Source organism: Maylandia zebra, linkage group LG1 (genome assembly GCF_041146795.1).
Source record: "Maylandia zebra isolate NMK-2024a linkage group LG1, Mzebra_GT3a, whole genome shotgun sequence".
NCBI classification, from domain to species: domain Eukaryota; kingdom Metazoa; phylum Chordata; class Actinopteri; order Cichliformes; family Cichlidae; genus Maylandia; species Maylandia zebra.
In genome coordinates, this window is record NC_135167.1 from 35,073,767 (window position 1) to 35,085,903 (window position 12,137).

Genomic DNA, 12,137 nt, shown 5'->3' on the forward strand with positions numbered 1-12,137 from the left:
CCCAGCACGGGGACCTTGAGTTCTATAAGATAAAGCCATAAACATGTTTGTCTGAGTCTTCTATCAAAAGTTACAGCTATTTATATAAAGTTGTACAAAAACGCTTTCTTTCGCCAAGACAGTGCGTTTCTCACTGTTACATGCATTTGAATGGGGAACTCGACCGAAACAAAGTATAGGTTTTCATTATGTGTATAACTTGAAAATCTTAGCTCAAACAGCTGCAAATCCTGTTTGCCCAGCACAGGGACCTTGAGTTCTATAAGATAAAGCCATAAACATGTTTGTCTGAGTCTTCTATCAAAAGTTACAGCTATTTATATGAAGTTGTACAAAAACGCTTTCTTTCGTGAAGACAGTGCGTTTCTCACTGTTACATGCATTTGAATGGGGAACTCGATCGAAACAAAGTATAGGTTTTCATTATGTGTATAACTTGAAAATCTTAGCTCAAACAGCTGCAAAACCTGTTCTGTTTTCCCAGCACGGGGACCTTGAGTTCTATAAGATAAAGCCATAAACATGTTTGTCTGAGTCTTCTATCAAAAGTTACAGCGATTTATATGAAGTTGTACAAAAACGCTTTATTTCGCCAAGACAGTGCGTTTCTCACTGTTACATGCATTTGAATGGGAAACTCGCCTGAGACAAAGTATAGGTTTTCATTATGTGAATAATTTTAAAATCTTAGCTCAATCGGCTGCAAAACCTGTTGGGGATATTGAGTTCTATAAGATAAAGCCATAAACATGTTTTTCTGAGTCTTCTATCAAAAGTTACAGCGATTTATATGAAGTTGTACAAAAACGCTTTATTTCGCCAAGACAGTGCGTTTCTCACTGTTACATGCATTTGAATGGGGAACTCTACCGAAACAAAGTATAGGTTTTCATTATGTGAATAACTTGAAAATCTTAGATCAAACAGCTGCAAAACCTGTTTGCTCAACACGAGGATATCGAACTTTATAAGATAAAGCCATAAATATGTTTATATGCGTCTTCTATCAAAAGTTACAGCCGTCTTGAATGAAAGCATTATAGCAGCTTACCTCGATCATGTGGTAGAACAGACACATGGGCCACCTACGTGTCCTTCTACGGCAGGAGTAGTTGCCACAAACCTGCAAAACAAAAAGAAATGATCAGGTGACATGAACAGATTTATACAGCCATAAGCAAGAGATTCTTCCTGCCTGTGGGCGTCAAACTGGACCCCCCTCCCTCCCCCCCCCTCCTTACTGTAACTATCAAAACTATCATAGTCTAAAACTATCATCTCATATCAAAACTATTATAATCACATTATCTGACTTTATCAGTTATAACAATGAGAAACGGTAAACAATTTGGCAAATAAATTACTTATAATTGTGCTTACCTGGTCCAAATGATCCACAGTCCCTTTGCATTTGTTATAATCCAGGATGATGTGGGGCTTTCTCTTCCCAGAGTCCTGGACTTGTAGCTCACGGTGCCTGGTGCTCAATAAGACAACCTTTTTTCTTTGCTTGGGGATGTAGGAAACCACAGCCTTGCCCCCCCCCCCCCCCCCCCCCCCCCTGTAGCGACCTGGACGGGAGAGACGATCATCGAATCTTACTGCCCGATTAATTTGCTCAAATCTTTTTTTTTTTTTTGACATGGTAGCATGAAACAGAAGAGCCCTGTCTTTCATGTTGAGACCTGTACAGGCCAGCCAGCATCACAAGCCTGCAACTCCTCATCTATGTCCTTCCAGTCTTTTACTGACCTGTTGCCCCTGCAGGTTGGTGAAATGCAGGATTAGCTGCATAATGTCCTCTGCAAAAAAAAGATGGAAAGTGCTCACAGGGCTGCTGATCCTATACGAATTGCATAATGGGTTGGTCCTGGGGTTAAAATGGGGGGAGGAAAAAATGGCAGGACCTCTTCGTGTGTGGGTTGCCACATGATTTCTCCATTTTTAGATCTCCACTGGCCATCCTCCAGTCTTGTCTCTTCCTCCTGCTCTTCTTCCTCCTTCTCCTTCTCCTCCTCCGCACATGAGCTGCAAAGCTCCTCGGTGCCTGGCAAAAATTCTTCTTCGCTGTCAGAAGTATCTCCACTGCTTGTGGAGAGTGCAAAACTGCAGCAACAGCCTCCTCTAAACTGAGTGCACGCTTCATTGTGTCTGTGCAGAAATGACCACTCAGACCAGGCTGCAAAGTATTCTCATAGACTTCAAAGGTGCACCTGAATAAACATGCTATACCATACATCCAATAAGAGAGAGGAGGCACACTCTTGATCAAGAAAAAACATAAGCGCACGCCTTTGATCTCTCTCCCCCCCCCTCTCTCTCTTTCTCTCTCTCTCTCTCTCTCTCTCTCTCTCTCTCTCTCTCTCTCTCTCTCTCACACACACACACACACATGCACATACATACATACACAATACCATTTTATGGTGGTTAGCTGTTTTATTGTCATGCATTTTACAAGGTAAGATAACCATGTCCTGCATTCAAAACCACTGAAAATGTCTATGGTGGTGCTGTGCCTAATATTGTGCTGGTGTATGCTGGGTAATCGCACAGCTAGCGACTGGGTGACTTTATTCACCCGCTTCGGCTGTTATCAGTCCATATCCCCTAGATATGGACCATCTCCTGCTAGATTGTTCAGAAGGTTGTTATCATCCATCCAGATGGAGGATCACTAACAGGAGCGTGGGAAGACTCCAGAATCCACTCTGGCTGCAATCCGGTGGATACAGCAGTGTGTACAGGTAAGACCGTTTAAACGGACAGCATTTATAGAATGACTATTAAAAGTCAGACCAGCGAGTGTCAATAATGTTAATGTGGTTATGTTAGTAATACACCGAGTGCTAATATAACAGCTTTAAGATGCATTTGTAGATGTTATTACGTGTTTTACCGTCTTTATGGTGCTAGCTTAAAGTTACGGTGTAAACGTTAGCTTATATTGGAATAAAGCTGTTACTGTTTAAACGATGTTAGCACAGAAATATTAGCTTCTGTCATGACTGACGAAGTTACTAGTTAATAAAGTTTCCAGTAAAGTGTTTAATCGCAGCCACAGACTGACAGCAAATATCTCGATTAGCTTCAGTGCATCTGTAATAAATATGTGCAAGTTTCAGTGCTTCGTTTAAACTGTATGATACTTATACTGACCCAGGGTCAGTGTAAAATACAATCCTAGCTGTGTGAACAAAGCCTGGCTCCTTTAATCCTGCATGAAAAACCTCAGGATGCAGGCTATTATTACTCTTTCCTGCTGGCACACCTGTCACACCTGAGAGTCAGCTAGAAACTTACAGTGACGTGGACATCATGCAAAGACTGCCAGACTCTGACTCAAGTTAACACTAAACTTTAAACGGTACCTCTGTGTCTCTGTGTGCTGAACATTTAGGATTGAGTCAGGCTGCATCTGTGTTAGTCCTCTGACAGACTGGTGACCTGTCCAGGTGTGCTCTACTTATGACTACTGGGACAGGCTCTAGCTCCTGTAATAGAAATTTTATGTTATTCTCATTTAAAGCATTTAAGTGCATATGCTTAGTTGTGACACTGTTATAGACTGTTCAATGAAAGTTTCTAAAACTAGATGAACTTACTTCAGCAGTTTGAGAAAACAACTCCCTTTACAGGTGCTGATAACGTCAAGGGCACAAAACAGCATAACCATTGATCCGTTAGGTTTCATAGCGAGACACGTGAAGTGGCAGAGCTGACATGACTGAACTGTGATGTTTGATGTGTGTTTGCTCTCCTGTGCACAGTAATAAATAGCATGATCACAGCTCTTTCTGTGTTGCAGACTTTATTTAAAAAATTCCATGACATCTACTATAACTGAACCAACCTGGTGCTCTTCATTTATGGAGGCTGTTGAGTCTGAATGTTGGATGTTGTGTATCTCGTGTTCTCTGGGCTTTGTTGTCCTCAGTCTTTTTGCAGGATCAGAAAACAAAACCGGGAGGCGCGTAAATGTTTCTTCTCCATGATGTTTCTTCAAATGTTTCTTCTGGATGATGATATGACCGTGATGGGATGCCACCTTTGGTCTTGTGACGAAGCAAAGCTCAGGAAGAAGTGTGATTAAATGGTACCCACATGTTGAGAAGGATGTACAGGGCACCTGCAGCCAAATCCAAGCTTCAGCTTAGTTGTAGTTGCAGAATGCTATAGGACTGAGACATCTAAGGCATCAAATGTTTGATTAAACGGATGAAAAAGAGAAGTTTTTTCCCTATAATTATCACTTCTTAAAATCTGTAGCAACTTCAAGTCTGTCAGCATGCTGAGCATGCTCAGAATGTGACAATATATTTTTGTTCAATATTTAATTTCTTTCAGTTGCAATTGTTAAATGAAAAAATATATATTCTTATAATTTAGCAAACGAATTTATCAAAAAAAAAAAATACATATATCTGTATTAGTTTTAGTAAATTAATTTGACACCTGTATTGAAAATACCATATTGTATTCATACAGAATCAGTATGGTATCATTGTTTGTCTGTTCACTGATTGTTGAAGCTAAGAGCTACTTTGATCTGTTTAGATCTAAAGTATCCAAAGTTGAGTTCTAATGTTTCTTCACCCCTGTGTGTGTGATATGTGATTTCCTACATGCTGGCAGAGCAGAGCAGCAGTTTGTGCTCACAGATGGTGACGGTGTGGAGAGACGGTGTTATTTCCTCAGAAGAACCAGCAGAGTCACAAAGGACACCAGTCCATCTTACCACCTTGACTTGCTGACTGATGTTCGTCTGCACTGCACAGAGGAAATCAACTGACCGAGGTTTGTCCAGTGACGTGTTATGAAATGTATATTTGTTTTATGCTTACAGATATGTTTTTCTTGACAGAGGCTCTGCAGAGGTTAGACAAAGCAGAGAAAACATGTGCTTTACATTTTACTGTGATTTATTGAGATATTTGTTGCCTGATGTTCAGCAGGAATGGAGAAATAGAATCAAAGGGAGATGTTTTTCCTGTTTTTGTAATGATGTAAGTAAATCTTCAATATTATTTATTTGCTTGGTTATATTAGGAGCGTTTCTGAGTGAGGGGGAGAGGAGTCATCATCCAGGTAAAGTGACGTGGATCAGTGGATACACTTGTCTGCCCTTTAAAGGAGACGATCCAAGTCATCCTTAAATGTTAGCGCTTTCAAATACACAAACATTTTTAAAGGACAAAAATGAACATCCAACTTTGACTGTAATACAAAATAAATCTTTGCATGTGTGTTTTCAAACTCTCAGATGGGCAGTATATCAGTCTTGGACTGTCTAACCTGCCGGAGCAGCACTGAATGACCACCGCACGAGCATGTTCCTGCAACATTCAGCATCTGATCCTTCATCTGTGTGCTTCTGCTTTTGGTAAGTAGAGTTACCCAACTCCAGTAACTCTAAACACATGCCATCCATTTCTAACGGCCTGGTTACTTCCTGTCAGTTACTTTAGAAACCATGTGGTCACCTGACCTAACACTGTTTCTTCTTCTTCCCCTTAATGTTGAAGTGTCAAATGTCAAACAGCTGGAGAGGAAACTACACCAGTGTACTGGGATGTTTCAGCAACACGTGCCAGATGCTGTTCCTTCATGGTGACATCACCAGAGACAGTCCCGCCCACCTCAGGACCCATTGATTATGATGATCTGATCCATCAAACCCCCAGCAGGTGAACTTTATTCATGACAACACCGCAACAATGTAAAAAATTAAACAGCAACAGTCTAAATGTAAAGTGCATTCTAAAGTCCTCTTCAATAAATTGTATGCAAAGAGTCATTCAGGTCACTACAGAACCCAGAGTCTTCATCATTAAATCTCTGGTTGCTTCATTTTTTCTATCCTATATCAGATATTTTAAAGGTTAGCTTAGGTAAAGTTCCATTCTCATGGTGAGGCAAAGTGCTTTATGTGTGTGTGTGCGTGTCATGAACGGCTATAAAAGGCCTATAATTAAAGAACAAAGTGGGGTTTGAGTTCGAGTTGCGGCAGACTGTCACTACTTGTAAATGGAACGCAGCCTTCCTACGGCGGACAGCTAATAACAGGAATCGGACGCGGTCCAGCCAAGTCCACAGCAACCACCATAGCAACCGCCTAGCATGACCTTAAAAACATATTCTGTCTTCATAACTATCAAAATCGTGAAATGATTTGCAAAGTGTGAAAGTGTTACAGCTGCAGAGAGCTATGGCGGTATCTATGGAAGCTGTTTACATAGCTAATAATATACGATGTAACCATGGAGACAGTCAGTCACTTGAGCTAGCGGTGCATGTTTACTACAGTGAATAAGGTGATTGAGTGCACAGCGTCCACACTCTGCAGGGGGTAAAGACATTACTTCAATATTATTTTATATTGATATATATTAGCCTTCTGTTGACCATCACCTCAGGTTCACCATTACAGTTTCAGATTACAGATGCACACTGTCTAAACACATTCAAAAACTCATGTCTCAGAAATAAGCACAGCTGTTCATGTTTGTCATTAGAGTTTTATTTGTAAGAAAATTATGAACTTCATATTGTGCATTAAATAAAAGAACATTTCACAACTCTGAGTCAACAGAAACAGGTAACAGAAATGTCTCTAATGTGTACAGTGTAGTGTAAGCATTAAAAGATCATAAAGGAAAAACTAACATTTATGTGAAACTAATTGTAATAAAAAATGAGCAGGTGCTTTATAGATTTAAAAGAAAGAATCTGAAAACAACACTTTTTTGGTCTAAGTGATCAAAGTAGAAAACAGAACTGATGTTCAAGAACAAACCGTAGCTGCACTAATATTACACATCTCGATCGTTGTACTGAACAGACATGTTGCTTTTAAAACCACATGCAGTGTGTGACCATGACTGTTCACTGAGACCATGAACGCCACTTCGCTGAAGCATTCTTCTTCTTCTTCTTCTTGCCATTAAATTGGAAGCAGAAGCAGCACGAGCTGATTTGATCTACTGAAAGGAAAAAGCAGAACATCTGAGTTGAAACCAGTCAGCTGAAATCATTAAGACAGGAACAAATTCAATGCAGTGTCTCAAGTGGCTTAGCCTGTTACAACTGTTGATACAAGCTAAATACGGTTAACACACAGTGTCAGGGAGCTCCAGTGTGGGAACTAGTGGCTTTAGGTTTGTAGTCATTTAACTTTCATCCATTCATTCATTTAATTCAGGAGGAAGAAATGCCAGGTTGGTGCAGGCTGGTTACATGCATTTGGTCCCATGCTGTCTTTAATTAAACGACTTGGTTCATTTTATGGCTGGGCTGTATGTGGGGTTATATCATGTTATTTGGGCAGGAGTACCTGTCCCCTGTTAGACTTTTCCATAAACTTCATAAAGACAGCTGTAAATTTTGAGAGAAGACTCACACACACATTGGGGGGATATTGAAGTCTATAAGATAAAGCCATGAATATGTTTGTCTGAGTCTTCTATCAAAAGTTACAGCAAGCTCTATGAAGTTGATGAGAAACGCTTTACTTCGCCAAGACAGTGCGTTTCTCACTGTTACATGCATTTGAATTTAGTTCTTGCCCGACACAAAGTATAGGTTTTAATTTGTGAATAACTTGAAAATCTTAGCTGAAACAGCTGCAAAACCTATTTCCTGAGCACTGAGATGCTGAATTCTATAAGGCAAAGCCATAAATATGTGTGTGTGATTCTTCTATCAACAGTTACAGCTGTCTTCTTGAAGTTGATACTGACCCAGGGTCAGTGTAAAATACAATCCTAGCTGTGTGAACAAAGCTTGGCTCCTTTAATCCTGCATGACAAACCTCAGGATGCAGGTTATTATTACTCTTTCCTGCTGGCACACCTGAGAGTCAGCTAGAAACTTACAGTGACGTGGACATCATGCAAAGACTGCCAGACTCTGTAATACTGTGAATGATCAGTGACTCAAGTTAACACTAAACTTTAAACAGTACCTCTGTGTCTCTGTGTGCTGAACATTTAGGATTGAGTCTGCATTGACTTTATTTATTGAGACTTTAATGTGCTAAAAGCAGGTTGAAGACAGCTCAGAAACATTTGAAGATTAAAATTTAGCATTATGGCTGCTGGTGGTTTGTAAAGCCTATACTCAGCTGTAGTTTTTGTTACTAATTTATGTTTGTTGTTGTTTAACACAGATTTCAGAAGAGCAAATATGCTTAATAGTTTAACTAGATTTCATTTGTCAGTGTGGGACTGCTGAGTCACCTGAAGAACTCATTTCATTCATTCTCCACATGATGTTCATATACAGAAATGTTTCACAGGAACTGGTTCCTCCCAAACTGTGAACTAGTGTGTTTCCATAGATTATCTCTGTATGAATGTACTTTTAAATGAAGGCAAGTGTTTGTCCTTTTTTGTTCCTCAGTTACAGTACGTGATATCTTGATATCAGGCGGTCAACACTGGGGGAAGACAAGAAGCAGACGTACTTCCAAGAGGGAGCTGCAGTGAGGACACAGCCAGGTCACTGAGGTCAGAGGTCAGAATCTGAAACAGCTCAGGTTTATATTTTAGGGGTTATAAAAAATCAAAATGTATTTATGAAGAAACCTTTAAATAATAGTCATAATTATGATTATTATAAGAAATATCAAACATTTAAGTGGATTTTCTGTTACACATATTGTATTAGCCCTGCAATAAACTGGCAGCCTGTCTTTGTCCTGTATCAGCTGGGATAGGCTTCATCCTCCCGCAACCCTGAATTGGATACATTGTATTCCAATTATGTAATCTGATCATTTACAAACTCAAGGTATCTAATCAAAATGTAAGTAATAATTATAAAATGGGAAAGCAGAAATAAGTGTGACATAAATGTAAATGTGTTAGCTGACATAGAGGACAGCTACATGTAGTCTGAAAAACCTTTGTTGTCAAGTTTGCAGGTATATCAGCACGAGACATTCTTACATAGAAGAGTCTGTTAAAGTCTCTAACTCAGCGAAGCATTATTGGTCCCGTCTGTTTGGATAAATATAGTAAGTTGATGTTTGTCCATTTATTGACACATTTTCTTAAGTGCTTATCCAGTTCAGGATCACAGTGGAGCTGCAGCTGGATATGTTCATTAAATAAACCTTACAAAAGTTAACAATAAACCTGCATCCATGTACGTTGTTGTCCACAGGATAAGAAAATCAAACTGGAACACTGTGGAACATGTTAATAAATGTTTGTGTGTTTATGCCTGTGTCTTTCACAGGAGGCGCTGGAAGGTTTCCCTAATAGTTCCTGGTGAATCAAAGCAGAACCATAAAGGTTGCTGGATTGCATGATGGCCTTACCCCTGAGCAGTCATCCTGTTAAAGGAGGAACCAGTTAGAAGCTGTTTTCAAAGTAGCTGAGCAGATTTCATCTCAAGTAAGCGATTAACTGTTTGTTCATCTGTTCTGCCACTTAAAGAGCATTTAAGGACGTCTTTTGAGTGTCCAGCTGAATTAATTCTACTGGCTCTCATGGTCATTTGTTATTATAGACATATTTTTCATGTTCATCCAGCTATTTAGTAAATTCTATCTATTTAGTAATATCCGTCAGCTATAAAATGTAATATAAATATAAAAAATATCTAAATATCTCCTGCACTTTATATTTTAATGATGTAAGTCTGTTATTGTGTTACATTAGCATTCCTCACATATCAATGAGATGCTGTACAGTACAATCCTACTGACGCAGCAGAGGGATAACGACGGCTATTCAACATCGTTACACGACACATTCGAGCTGCATGACACAGACAAAGTGACTAAATCATCTTTTTTGTGGTTTATTGTCTTCAAACCAGCAGACAAAGCCGATTGCAGAAGATGTCGGAGAAGAACTTCAGGCCGTGTACTGAAAAGGTATTTTTTTCTTGTTATCAAAAGACATTTGGAGTGGCAGCTTCTGCAACTGGTTGCACTAAAGTAAAGCTTACAGTCTAAGAAACCACAGTGTTGATATTCAGCACAAAGAGAAAAGCTCACTTGTTTGAATTTATTTACAATCATAGTTTTATAAATTCTGAATGTAAACATCTTTTACAGCTTTGATATTGTTTGACACTAGATATCAGGTTTAATTTAAAGGTTTCTGTGTCCCAATGAGCCATTTACACTGACCAGTGTTTCACTTTAACTGTAACACATTCATTATTTAGTTCCAACATTTCTAAGAGAAATAACTGAATGTAAAAAATGGCAGCCCTCAGGCCAGGTTTAATTGATAGAGATATATGCATGCATTGTGAAATTTATGTATCACATATAATTGTTATTCACCTAATCATGGCATACCCACCTCTTCCTCCCTAGTTAACTGCAACCCAAAATAACTAGTGGGGCTATTTACACACTCACAACCAGTGTGGGGTAAAAAGAGCCACCAAAAAGCTGTCAGCCACAGATGTGCTAGAAGAGTTAGAAACTCTACTTATGGAGAAACTTTCTAAGTCTAACAGGGGACAGGTACTCCTGCCCAAATAACATGATATAACCCCACATACAGCCCAGCCATAAAATGAACCAAGTCGTTTAATTAAAGACAGCATGGGACCAAATGCATGTAACCAGCCTGCACCAACCTGGCATTTCTTCCTCCTGAATTAAATGAATGAATGGATGAAAGTTAAATGACTACAAACCTAAAGCCACTAGTTCCCACACTGGAGCTCCCTGACACTGTGTGTTAACCGTATTTAGCTTGTATCAACAGTTGTAACAGGCTAAGCCACTTGAGACACTGCATTGAATTTGTTCCTGTCTTAATGATTTCAGCTGACTGGTTTCAACTCAGATGTTCTGCTTTTTCCTTTCAGTAGATCAAATCAGCTCGTGCTGCTTCTGCTTCCAATTTAATGGCAAGAAGAAGAAGAAGAAGAATGCTTCAGCGAAGTGGCGTTCATGGTCTCAGTGAACAGTCATGGTCACACACTGCATGTGGTTTTAAAAGCAACATGTCTGTTCAGTACAACGATCGAGATGTGTAATATTAGTGCAGCTACGGTTTGTTCTTGAACATCAGTTCTGTTTTCTACTTTGATCACTTAGACCAAAAAAGTGTTGTTTTCAGATTCTTTCTTTTAAATCTATAAAGCACCTGCTCATTTTTTATTACAATTAGTTTCACATAAATGTTAGTTTTTCCTTTATGATCTTTTAATGCTTACACTGCACTGTACACATTAGAGACATTTCTGTTACCTGTTTCTGTTGACTCAGAGTTGTGAAATGTTCTTTTATTTAATGCACAATATGAAGTTCATAATTTTCTTACAAATAAAACTCTAATGACAAACATGAACAGCTGTGCTTATTTCTGAGACATGAGTTTTTGAATGTGTTTAGACAGTGTGCATCTGTAATCTGAAACTGTAATGGTGAACCTGAGGTGATGGTCAACAGAAGGCTAATATATATCAATATAAAATAATATTGAAGTAATGTCTTTACCCCCTGCAGAGTGTGGACGCTGTGCACTCAATCACCTTATTCACTGTAGTAAACATGCACCGCTAGCTCAAGTGACTGACTGTCTCCATGGTTACATCGTATATTATTAGCTATGTAAACAGCTTCCATAGATACCGCCATAGCTCTCTGCAGCTGTAACACTTTCACACTTTGCAAATCATTTCACGATTTTGATAGTTATGAAGACAGAATATGTTTTTAAGGTCATGCTAGGCGGTTGCTATGGTGGTTGCTGTGGACTTGGCTGGACCGCGTCCGATTCCTGTTATTAGCTGTCCGCCGTAGGAAGGCTGCGTTCCATTTACAAGTAGTGACAGTCTGCCGCAACTCGAACTCAAACCCCGCTTTGTTCTTTAATTATAGGCCTTTTATAGCCGTTCATGACACGCGCGCACACACACATAAAGCACTTTGCCTCACCATGAGAATGGAACTTTACCTAAGCTAACCTTTAAAATATCTGATATAGGATAGAAAAATGAAGCAACCAGAGATTTAATGATGAAGACTCTAAAACCCACTGTCTTGACAAAATAAAGCGTTTTTGAACAACTTCATATAAATCGCTGTAACTTTTGATAGAAGACTCAGACAAACATGTTTATGGCTTTATCTTATATAACTCAATATCCCCGTGCTGGGCAAA

General features: G+C 39.3%; 1 long non-coding RNA gene across 8 annotated transcripts; it reads left to right on the forward strand.

Moving 5' to 3' along the window:
* Nucleotides 1-2,387: 2,387 nt before the first annotated feature.
* On the forward strand, nt 2,388-11,334 carry LOC143419112 (uncharacterized). Of its 8 annotated transcripts, none has more exons than XR_013099082.1 (9): nt 2,388-2,461; nt 2,667-4,797; nt 5,050-5,088; nt 5,264-5,383; nt 5,526-5,687; nt 8,401-8,514; nt 9,241-9,398; nt 9,826-9,883; nt 10,837-11,334. It is a non-coding gene; the product is annotated as an uncharacterized LOC143419112 (long non-coding RNA). The 8 variants fall into 8 exon arrangements; XR_013099084.1 differs by lacking the exon at nt 2,388-2,461 and having other exon boundaries at nt 2,517-4,096; nt 4,636-4,797; XR_013099089.1 differs by lacking the exon at nt 2,388-2,461 and having other exon boundaries at nt 2,521-4,797; nt 5,050-5,158.
* Nucleotides 11,335-12,137: the final 803 nt, after the last annotated feature.